Raw genomic sequence first — 12,424 nt, forward strand, 5'->3', positions numbered from 1 at the left:
AGGCACACGGTCTTAATCAGCAGGGAATGGGATTAATGTGCCAAGAAATCCAACGTTTCGGCAGTGATACTGCCTTTCATAAGGTGCAGGCTACCAAATACAAGTGAACAACATATATTTATACATATACATTTGAGATGTTTTCTTAACAGAAGATAATTCTGTCTTTTTACAGGCACCCATAATCTGGAACCTTCCATAGACTCCGCTTCAATCCGATGTGGGAGATCATCCTTTATCCTGCCACCACCCCTCCTGCCCTTCCCTCCCCCCCTTTCCCCTTCCCTTCCCCTTCCTCCCCCCCTCCTCTACCCTAGATACATGCAATAATAGTATTTTGATGTACTGCTAATTTTTTGATATGGGTATATATATTATACTTAGGGCATTGTAGTCCATCAGGGTACAGTCACTTGCAATTTACAGTCCATTGTTTTTATTACACGGGTATATGGTGTATTCATACATGTTACATATGCTTGATTTGTTTTATGTTTAATTACACTTTCAGGGCGATGCATTAGGATCTCAGTCCTCCCTGCTCAGACTGTGTTCCCATGGCGACGGATTACATCTCCAGCGCAGCACCCGTGAGTACTGCACTGGTGGAGACCTGCCCCCTCTCCAACTCCACCGCCCCCCCCCCCCGACGGCATCGTGCGGAAGTAATCGCAGGGGCGTTGACATCTTGATGTGAGGTGTGGCAGTGTTTTCACAGGGCAGCTCTGTGCTGTGCTACCAGGGACCAACACCACGACGTCTGACGTCATCACGAAGCGCCACGTAGGCGCGCTGACGTCATCACATGGGCGTCGACGTCGTGACTGTGAAGCTGAGCAGGGAAGGGTGAGTACTAGGGGGGCATGTATATGTATAAATATATGTTGTTCACTTGTATTTGGTAGCCTACACCTTGAGAAAGGCAGTATCACTGCCAAAACGTTGGATTTCTTGGCACATTAAACCCATTCACTGCTGATTAAGACCGTGTGCCTGCTTCTTTTCTCCCGGTTATATATTTACTCATTGGTGGGACATTGGTTAGCTATACCCCGTTGCACCTAATTTAAGTGAGTACCTTTGGTTTGACAGGCCTTAACACACCATATTATCAAATGGCATTTTAATAGGCTGGGCTCAGGTTACCATAATCAACAAAAAACATAATGTTGCTGGGGTAGAATACTCCCTTCGTCCTTTGTACCTTTTGTCTCTTAGCCTATAATAAGGTGAACAATATGCAGCAGTAAGCTGATGAAGTGGCAACACCCTTAAAGGCTTACTGTGTAAGACTTCGGGGAACACCTCTCCTAAAGAGGGTTCCTCCCTTGCCGCAACACACCCGGCGCCCCCCGGCCCCACAGACTCACCGCCACGAGCGGGACCCTTCTCCTGCCTCTCTGGTTCCCGCGGCTGCCGTAGGACGCGCGCATGCGCACGCTCACACAGGGGCTCCTCTGCCCTTTCGCGAGATGAACTCCCGTCCCCTGCTCAGGCTGCGCGCACCTCCTTCCACTTCACTCCCCGCGGTGGTCGATGAAAGCGCACATGCGTGCGCACGAACCACAACTGTTACGTCCTCCCACAGGAGGAGTTCCCGCCCCCAGCTTAGGCCGCGCGTTCCTCTCCCGCGTGGCGCACATGCCTGATGCGCGTGCACCGCCCCCAAGCCTCGCATCCAGCACAGCTGTGGCAATCTTGTCCCTACCAATCCCTATCTTCCCTGGGGCTGTTCCTCATCACTCCCCCTCTCCCTATTGGTCCTTCCTCCTATTTATACCTTGCTCAGCCATTCCTTCTTTGGCTGAGCATAGTTCTGTATGACCAGTGTTAACTACGGTCGTGTCTGCCTTAGCTCTTGTCCCTTTGTCTTTTCTAGTGATCCTTTGTGTACTGAACCAGCTTGGCTGTGGATCCGCTCTGGACTTCGACTTTTGGCTAGTATCCTGACCTCCTGAACTCTCCGACCTCTTTCCCCTGCTTACAGATTCTGATCTACCTCCCGGCTCTGGACCCCAGGCTCTCGGTACCAACTATCTTCTGGAACCTCCCTTCTCATCCGGCAAGTATCTTACTTTATCTTATACTCCCGTACGGTTCCAGACGCCTATTTTCCACTTTCCAGGCGTGTCCCCGTAGCTGTGGGTGCAGGTGTTACTCTTCTCACCTCAGTTTTGGGGTCCCTCCTTGTCCATGGTTGCACCTAATGTAAGTGAGTACCTTTGGTTTGACAGGCCTTAACACACCATATTATCAAATGGCATTTTAATAGGCTGGGCTCAGGTTACCATAATCAACAAAAAACATAATGTTGCTGGGGTAGAATACTCCCTTCATCCATTGTACCTTTTGTCTCTGAGCCTATAATAAGGTGAACAATATGCAGCAGTAAGCTGATGAAGTGGCAACACCCTTAAAGGCTTACTGTGTAAGACTTCGGGGAACACCTCTCCTAAAGAGGGTTCCTCCCTTGCCGCAACACACCCGGCGCCCCCCGGCCCCACAGACTCACCGCCGCGAGCGGGACCCTTCTCCTGCCTCTCTGGTTCCCGCGGCTGCCTCAGGACGCGCGCATGCGTGTGCACACACAGGGACTCCTCTGTCCTTTCGCGGGATGAACTCCCGTCCCCTGCTCAGGCCGCGCACACCTCCTTCCACTTCACTCCCCGCGGTGGTCGATGAAAGCGCGCATGCGCGCGCACGAACCACAACTGTTACGTCCTCCCAAAGGAGGAGTTCCCGCCCCCAGCTTAGGCCGCGCGTTCCTCTCCCGCGTGGCGCACATGCCTGATGCGCGTGCACCGCCCCCAGGCCTCGCATCCGGCACAGCAGTGGCAATCTTGTCCCTACCAATCTCTATCTTCCCTGGGGCTGCTCCATCGTTACTCCCCCTCTCCCTATTTGTCCTTCCTCCTATTTATACCTTGCTCAGCCATTCCTTCTTTGGGTGAGCATAGTTCTGTATGACCAGTGTTAACCACGGTCGTGTCTGCCTTAGCTCTTGTCCCTTTGCTTTTCTAGTGATCCTTTGTGTACTGAACCAGCTTGGCTGTGGAACCGCTCTGGACTTCGACTTTTGGCTAGTATCCTGACCTCCTGAACTCTCCGACCTCTTTCCCCTGCTTACAGATTCTGATCTACCTCCCGGCTCTGGACCCCAGGCTCTTGGTACCAACTATCTTCTGGAACCTCCCTTCTCGTCCGGCAAGTATCTTACTTTATCTTATACTCCCGTACGGTTCCAGGCGCCTATTTTCCACTTTCCAGGCGTGTCCCCGTAGCTGTGGGTGCAGGTGTTACTCTTCTCACCTCAGTTTTGGGGTCCCTCCTTGTCCATGGTGAGCACAGCATTACATTATGCTCAGCCCCACAGACATGGACCCCGAAGAGATGGAGCAACCACGCCCCATGCAGCGACTTCTCCAGCTAGAGGCGCAGCTTGCCTCCATGACGCAGGAGCTCTTAAGACTCCTCATTGCAGCATACCCCAGGCCCCTCTGCCATGGCAGCTGCGGCGTTTCCCTCTCCGGGTTCCTCCGTGGCTTTAGATACTCGTCTCCCGGCCCCCAATCGCTATGCAGGGGGCCCCCACGAGTGCAGAGGGTTTCTTAATCAGTGCGAGATTCAATTTGAATTATCCTCATCGCGCTTTCCTACCGCACGCTCAAGGGTGGCTTATATTATATCCCTCTTGAACGGAAAGGCCCTAGCCTGGGCATCCCCCATCTGGGAGCGGGAACCTGCCATGATGCGTGACTACCCTAGCTTTCTTCAGGAATTCAGGCAAGTATTTTATACACCTGGTCGCCAGATTACAGCGGATTCCTCTCTTTTTCATATTTCCCGGGGTACTCGTCCTGTCGCCGAGAACGCTTTGGACTTCCGGACCATCGCGGCGGAGACCTCCTGGAATGATAGCTCACTCTCCGCAGCTTTTTGGCAGGGTCTGTCTGACGCCATTAAGGACCAGCTGGCCACCATGGAGAGACCCACCAGATTGGAGGAGCTCATTGCAGTTTGCATCTGCGTGGACCAGGGGCTACAAGAAAGAAGACTTGAACGTGCTCTTCCTCGTACCACTTCCCCTCGGTCTACCAGCCGCAACCTCGTCCCTTACATTCCCCAACCCATGGATGAGCCCGAACCTATGCAGCTCGGAGGTCATCGGCTATCCGCGTCTGAGAGACAGCGCCGACGAGATGGTGGTCTTTGCCATTATTGAGGTCATTCCGGTCATCTTCTGGCAAGCTGTCCTCTGCGTCCGGGAAATGCCAAAATCCAATAAGGTATGAGGGGGTCTCGTTGGGTGTAATCTCTTCCTCTCTTTCTTCTCCTAAAAAATTTCCCACCAGAATAATGCTACCTATCTCTCTGGCCTGGAATAATTCCCTGATCCCCACCTCCACATTCATAGATTCCGGGTCTCAGGGAAACTTTATTGATCAGAGTTTTGCCTATAGGAATAAAATTCCCTTCCGATCTAAAGCTGTTCCAGTTGGTCTGGAGGCCATAGACGGGCGTCCACTCCAAACAGCTTTTATTTCCCTGGAGACATGTTCTCTATCCCTCTCCACAGAGGACGGTCACCAAGAGAAGATTATCTTGGACGTGATCCATACTCCATCGGTAGATGTGATTCTGGGACTCCCCTGGTTGCAACTACACAACCCACAACTGGATTGGGTTAATAAAGAACCCATACGTTGGAGCCCCCAATGCCTCAAGACCTGTCTTCCCCCCAAACAGATGTTAGCCGGATTGGATTTATCCGCGGAGTCCAAAACTTCTCTCCCAACAGTCTACTGGGACCTGGCGGACGTTTTTGATAAGGTGCGTTCCGAAGTGTTACCCCCCCATAGAGTCTTTGACTGTCCTATTGACCTTCTTCCCGGTGCTGCCCTACCCAAGAGCCGTTCTTACCCCCTATCCATGGCCGAGTATATCCAGGATAACTTGAGGAAGGGGTTAATTCGCAATTCTTCATCATTCTTAAAGAGCGGGGGGATCCTCCGGCGCGTGATTCCACTTGTGACTCCGGGACACATGTAATATAAATGGAGAAAGGGACCACAATCAGGAGTAGTTAGAGTACAATAACAATTATTTAGGTTTCTATTAGGAACACACTTACATAGGGATAATGGATCTTCCGTAGGGATAGGGAGGACCTCTGGGTGATACCTCAAAAATTAGAAAAGAGAAGGGAACATAGTATAACACTGTTTTATTAACAAACGATATTAAAAAGAGATTGGGAACTCACAAACGGCCAACAGATAATGGCATAGAGAGGAGGTGTCTCCAGATTCCACAGACCGTCTTCCAGAGTCTTTAACTGTTCAGATGTAGTGGTAAAATGGCCATGCTTAGTCTTGTCGCGTCCACAATGAGTGCCTGAATGTATTAATGTACAGCTGCAGCGTCCGTTATTCGAACACACCATGGCGCCGTTTTCTTGTGCGCTGCTGTACTCCACACGGCATTAACGCCGCCAATCGCCCCAAGCACACGTTTATCGCGGTTACTTTGTTTGAATTTCATGCATTGTGTGCAATTAAATGCAATGAAATGAATGAATTGTAATGTGTACAGTACTGTGCTACTATGTCAATTTCAGGTGTTTAAAAGCCAGAACACTAAAATGCCATTTTATGCACTCACCTGCACTCTCGTCTTAAGGCGGTACGGTTGGAAGAAATCCCGCGCCATGACATGGTTATTCCGAGGTATACACCGCGTGAAGTGTTTCAATAATGGCCGATGCATCTGTAGCTCACGTGTGTGTAAGTATTAGAGGAAAGGAAAGTTATGAGGGCGGTTATATATTGATAGAGGGTTGTGCACGCACTCAGACATACAGGTGATAGTGGGGTACTTAGCTGCCGGCGTGCTGGTTCTGGGGAGCTCCTGACATCCCCAAAATAGTCCAGTAGAAAAGAAGAAGCAGGCACACGGTCTTAATCAGCAGGGAATGGGTTTAATGTGCCAAGAAATCCAACGTTTCGGCAGTGATACTGCCTTTCTTAAGGTGCAGGCTACCAAATACAAGTGAACAACATATATTTATACATATACATTTGAGATGTTTTCTTAACAGAAGATAATTCTGTCTTTTTACAGGCACCCATAATCTGGAACCTTCCATAGACTCCGCTTCAATCCGATGTGGGAGATCATCCTTTATCCTGCCACCAACCCTCCTGCCCTTCCCTCCCCCCCCTCTCCCCTTCCATTCCCCTTCCTCCCCCCTCCTCTACCCTAGATACATGCAATAATAGTATTTTGATGTACTGCTAATTTTTTGATATGGGTATATATATTATACTTAGGGCATTGTAGTCCATCAGGGTATAGTCACTTGCAACTTACAGTCCATTGTTTTTATTACACGGGTATATGGTGTATTCATACATGTTACATATGCTTGATTTGTTTTATGTTTAATTACACTTACAGGGCGATGCATTAGGATCTCAGTCCTCCCTGCTCAGACTGTGTTCCCATGGCGACGGATTACATCTCCAGCGCAGCACCCGTGAGTACTGCACTGGTGGAGACCTGCCCCCTCTCCAACTCCACCGCCCCCCCCCCCCCCCCGACGGCATCGTGTGGCATCGCGCGGAAGTAATCGCAGGGGCGTTGACATCTTGATGTGAGGTGTGGCAGTGTTTTCACAGGGCAGCTCTGTGCTGTGCTACCAGGGACCAACACCACGACGTCTGACGTCATCACGAAGCGCCACGTAGGCGCGCTGACGTCATCACAAGGGCGTCGACGTCGTAACTGTGAAGCTGAGCAGGGAAGGGTGAGTACTAGGGGGGCATGTATATGTATAAATATATGTTGTTCACTTGTATTTGGTAGCCTACACCTTGAGAAAGGCAGTATCACTGCCAAAACATTGGATTTCTTGGCACATTAAACCCATTCACTGCTGATTAAGACCGTGTGCCTGCTTCTTTTCTCCCGGTTATATATTTACTCATTGGTGGGACTTTGGTTAGCTATACCCCGTTGCACCTAATGTAAGTGAGTACCTTTGGTTTGACAGGCCTTAACACACCATATTATCAAATGGCATTTTAATAGGCTGGGCTCAGGTTACCATAATCAACAAAAAACATAATGTTGCTGGGGTAGAATACTCCTTCGTCCTTTGTACCTTTTGTCTCTGAGCCTATAATAAGGTGAACAATATGCAGCAGTAAGCTGATGAAGTGGCAACACCCTTAAAGGCTTACTGTGTAAGACTTCGGGGAACACCTCTCCTAAAAAGGGTTCCTCCCTTGCCGCAACAAACCCGGCGCCCCCCGGCCCCACAGACTCACCGCCGCGAGCGGGACCCTTCTCCTGCCTCTCTGGTTCCCGCGGCTGCCTCAGGACGCGCGCATGCGCGCGCACACACAGGGGCTCCTCTGCCCTTTCGCGAGATGAACTCCCGTCCCCTGCTCAGGACGCGCGCACCTCTTTCCACTTCACTCCCCGCGGTGGTCGATGAAAGCGCGCATGCACGCGCACGAACCACAACTGTTACGTCCTCCCACAGGAGGAGTTCCCGCCCCCAGCTTAGGCCGCGCGTTCCTCTCCCACGTGGCGCACATGCCTGATGCGCGTGCACCGCCCCCAAGCCTCGCATCCAGCACAGCTGTGCCAATCTTGTCCCTACCAATCCCTATCTTCCCTGGGGCTGCTCCTCATCACTCCCCCTCTCCCTATTGGTCCTTCCTCCTATTTATACCTTGCTCAGCCATTCCTTCTTTGGCTGAGCATAGTTCTGTATGACCAGTGTTAACCACGGTCGTGTCTGCCTTAGCTCTTGTCCCTTTGTCTTTTCTAGTGATCCTTTGTGTACTGAACCAGCTTGGCTGAGGATCCGCTCTGGACTTCGACTTTTGGCTAGTATCCTGACCTCCTGAACTCTCCGACCTCTTTCCCCTGCTTACAGATTCTGATCTACCTCCCGGCTCTGGACCCCAGGCTCTCGGTACCAACTATTTTCTGGAACCTCCCTTCTCGTCCGGCAAGTATCTTACTTTATCTTATACTCCCGTACGGTTCCAGACGCCTATTTTCCACTTTCCAGGCGTGTCCCCGTAGCTGTGGGTGCAGGTGTTACTCTTCTCACCTCAGTTTTGGGGTCCCTCCTTGTCCATGGTGAGCACAGCATTACATTATGCTCAGCCCCACAGACATGGACCCCGAAGAGGTGGAGCAACCACGCCCCATGCAGCGACTTCTCCAGCTAGAGGTGCAGCTTGCCTCCATGACGCAGGAGCTCTTAAGACTCCTCATTGCAGCATACCCCAGGCCCCTCTGCCATGGCATCTGCGGCGTTTCCCTCTCCGGGTTCCTCCGTGGCTTTAGATATTCGTCTCCCGGCCCCCAATCGCTATGCAGGGGGCCCCCATGAGTGCAGAGGGTTTCTTAATCAGTGCGAGATTCAATTTGAATTATCCTCATCGCGCTTTCCTACCGCACGCTCAAGGGTGGCTTATATTATATCCCTCTTGAACGGAAAGGCCCTAGCCTGGGCATCCCCCATCTGGGAGCGGGAACCTGCTATGATGCGTGACTACCCTCACTTTCTTCAGGAATTCAGGCAAGTATTTGATATACCTGGTCGCCAGATTACGGCGGATTCCACTCTTTTTCATATTTCCCGGGGTACTCGTCCTGTCGCCGAGTACGCTTTGGACTTCCGGACCATCGCGGCGGAGACCTCATGGAATGATAGCTCACTCTCCGCAGCTTTTTGGCAGGGTCTGTCTGACGCCATTAAGGACCAGCTGGCCACCATGGAGAGACCCACCAGATTGGAGGAGCTCATTGCAGTTTGCATCCGCGTGGACCAGCGGCTACGAGAAAGAAGACTTGAACGTGCTCTTCCTCGTACCACTTCCCCTCGGTCTACCAGCCGCAACCTCGTCCCTTACGTTCCCCAACCCATGGATGAGCCCGAACCTATGCAGCTCGGAGGTCATCGGCTATCCGCGTCTGAGAGACAGCACCGACGAGATGGTGGTCTTTGCCATTATTGAGGTCATTCCGGTCATCTTCTGGCAAGCTGTCCTCTGCGTCCGGGAAACGCCAAAATCCAATAAGGTATGAGAGGGTCTCGTTGGGTGTAATCTCTTCCTCTCTTTCTTCTCCTAAAAAAAATCCCACCAGAATAATGCTACCTATCTCTCTGGCCTGGAATAATTCCCTGATCCCCGCCTCCACATTCATAGATTCCGGGTCTCAGGGAAACTTTATTGATCAGAGTTTTGCCTATTGGAATAAAATTCCCTTCCGATCTAAAGCTGTTCCAGTTGGTCTGGAGGCCATAGACGGGCGTCCACTCCAACCAGCTTTTATTTCCCTGGAGACTTGTTCTCTATCCCTCTCCACAGAGGACGGTCACCAAGAGAAGATTATCTTCTACGTGATCCATACTCCATCGGTTGATGTGATTCTGGGACTCCCCTGGTTGCAACTACACAACCCACAACTGGATTGGGTTAATAAAGAACCCATACGTTGGAGCCCCCAATGCCTCAAGACCTGTCTTCCCCCCAAACAGATGTTAGCCGGATTGGATTTATCCACGGAGTCCAAAACTTCTCTCCCAACAGTCTACTGGGACCTGGCGGACGTTTTTGATAAGGTGCGTTCCGAAGTGTTACCCCCCCATAGAGTCTTTGACTGTCCTATTGACCTTCTTTCCGGTGCTGCCCTACCCAAGAGCCGTTCTTACCCCCTATCCATGGCCGAGTATATCCAGGATACCTTGAGGAAGGGGTTCATTCACAATTCTTCATCATTCTTAAAGAGCGGGGGGATCCTCCGGCGCGTGATTCCACTTGTGACTCCGGGACACATGTAATATAAATGGAGAAAGGGACCACAATCAGGAGTAGTTAGAGTACAATAACAATTATTTAGGTTTCTATTAGGAACACACTTACATAGGGATAATGGATCTTCCGTAGGGATAGGGAGGACTTCTGGGTGATACCTCAAAAATTAGAAAAGAGAAGGGAACATAGTATAACACTGTTTTATTAACAAACGATATTAAAAAGAGATTGGGAACTCACAAACGGCCAACAGATAATGGCATAGAGAGGAGGTGTTTCCAGATTCCACAGACCGTCTTCCAGAGTCTTTAACTGTCAATATGGATTCTGCTCCAGTCGGTTTGGTGTTGTTGCAGGAGGGTTGGTAAACAGCAGCAGCGGTGGGTCTTCCGGTACTCATGCACAGACCGTATTTCCTCTCGCTTTGCCCTCTCCTTGTCTCAGCTATCGCCTTCCGCGCATGCGCATGACAAACTTTGGACAACACAGGCCACCATACAGAAGAGTACGAGCTCAATCCCAGTTTGGCCAGCATTGCGACCAGAGCGCATACGCATGCGCAGAAGGCGATAGCTGAGACAAGGAGAGTGCAAAGCGAGAGGAAATCCGGTCTGTGCACGAGTACCGGAAGACCCACCGCTGCTGCTGTTTACCAACCCTCCTGCAACAACACCAAACCAACTGGAGCAGAATCCATATTGTCATTTAAAGTTGTGCCTCCTTCCACTTCACTCCCCGCGGTGGTCGATGAAAGCACGCATGCGCGCACGAACCACAACTGTTACGTCCTCCCACAGGAGGAGTTCCCGCCCCCAGCTTAGGCCACACGTTCCTCTCTCGCGCGGCGCACACGCCTGATGCACGTGCACCGCCCACAAGCCTCGCATCCAGCACAGCTGTGGCAATCTTGTCCATACCAATCCCTATCTTCCCTGGGGCTGTTCCTCATCACTCCCCCTCTCCCTATTGGTCCTTCCTCCTATTTATACCTTGCTCAGCCATTCCTTCTTTGGCTGAGCATAGTTCTGTATGACCAGTGTTAACCACGGTCGTGTCTGCCTTAGCTCTTGTCCCTTTGTCTTTTCTAGTGATCCTTTGTGTACCGAACCGGCTTGGCTGTGGATCTGCTCTGGACTTCGACTTTTGGCTAGTATCCTGACCTCCTGAACTCTCCGACCTCTTTCCCCTGCTTACAGATTCTGATCTACCTCCCGGCTCTGGACCCCAGGCTCTCGGTACCAACTATCTTCTGGAACCTCCCTTCTCGTCCAGCAAGTATCTTACTTTATCTTATACTGCCGTACGGTTCCAGACGCCTATTTTCCACTTTCCAGGCGTGTCCCCGTAGCTGTGGGTGCAGGTGTTACTCTTCTCACCTCAGTTTCGGGGTCCCTCCTTGTCCGTGGTGAGCACAGCGTTACATAGTGTGCCTACCGCGTGGTTTACTCACACCCCACTAACAAACTGAGATGACACAGTTTTGTGGAAGTAAAAATTGCCAGCCAGTCGCAAGTCATTTTTCGTCAGCCCCATTCTCGGTATCTTCCAGCGGGAGCCCTTCTCCAAACTGCCCTAATCTACCATCCAGCGGGAGACATCTTCCGACCGGCCCATCATCCACTCACCCTAGGTCCCCTTTATCATGGTCGCCTGGGCCTACCAGCATAGGATAGAGCCCAGCTTCCTAAGATTGGTGCCAGGGGTACAGTACCCGACAGCCAGCGTCGGTGCCTCGGGCCCGCACAATCTTTTCGGGGGGACTGCTATCTAGGGCCCATCTGCATCGGATAGAGCCCCATTTCGGGTATTCACTGTGTCCCTACGATGACTGGCCAGACAATACCACCACCCTGAGGACCCATTACACCCACTTACTGGGGACTCACCCCGCACACCAAGCATCGACCCTAAACCCAGACTGCTGATCGCTTGCAAAAACCTGTGCATGTTATTAATAAAAAAATATCCATGCCCTCGTCCGTCAGGTGCACCCCATCCCTCATGTGCCAAGTACGCCCCTCTCCTCAAATTCCACATGCTTCACAGTCAGCCCCCCACAAGAGAGGATGAACTTACGGATGTCTCTGTTCACTTCTCGCCTTGTTTTCTCAATGCCCACCCAACTGAAAGCCCTCTATACCAGCCAAGATATAATCTCTGACCAAATAACAACTGCGTCACTCCAGAGGGCTTTAAATCTGGCGCAGTCTGCGTGTATATGGAGTATTAAGTCTAAAGACTTGGTGAACACCATATCGTTCCCGCCCAGGTGGATCATTATCACGTGGGGCTTCCTTCCATAGACTGCCAGTGCACTTGTGGTGGTTGGCACCAAATCTCTCCAGCACATTCCTCTCTTACCCAGACATCATATTGTCATGCTCTCTTGTGGGATTCCCAGCTGCAAACCCAGCGTGCTTGCTGCCCGCACATGGGCCCAGTAAGTGAAAGAATGACCTACTGTATCAGCCAGACTTCCCACGCTGCACCTGCTTTTCCCACTGTGAAAACAGAAAGCATGTTAGAACTGCACGATTATTTAATTACTCGCCTGCTGGTACCTAAAGTACCACTTATAAACATTT

General features: G+C 51.2%; 1 protein-coding gene and 1 long non-coding RNA gene across 3 annotated transcripts in view; one reads left to right on the top strand and one right to left on the bottom strand.

The window, feature by feature from the left end:
• Positions 1-12,424, bottom strand: part of LOC142495814 (uncharacterized) — a 203,860-nt gene that overhangs the window by 57,121 nt on the left and 134,315 nt on the right. Inside the window, exons 2-3 of one of the 2 annotated variants that reach the window (XM_075601808.1) lie at positions 12,301-12,340; positions 4,921-5,181 (exon numbers count right to left, since the gene is read on the bottom strand). The gene's annotated coding sequence lies outside the window, so the exon portion shown is untranslated. Of the gene's footprint in view, positions 1-4,920; positions 5,949-12,300; positions 12,341-12,424 lie in introns of those variants that run through there. The other variant, XM_075601810.1, reaches the window with a different exon arrangement.
• Positions 517-6,800, top strand: LOC142495815 (uncharacterized). Its single transcript, XR_012801826.1, has 4 exons — positions 517-590; positions 708-846; positions 6,457-6,535; positions 6,667-6,800. It is a non-coding gene; the product is annotated as an uncharacterized LOC142495815 (long non-coding RNA).

This window comes from Ascaphus truei, chromosome 5, assembly GCF_040206685.1.
Source record: "Ascaphus truei isolate aAscTru1 chromosome 5, aAscTru1.hap1, whole genome shotgun sequence".
NCBI lineage: Eukaryota > Metazoa > Chordata > Amphibia > Anura > Ascaphidae > Ascaphus > Ascaphus truei.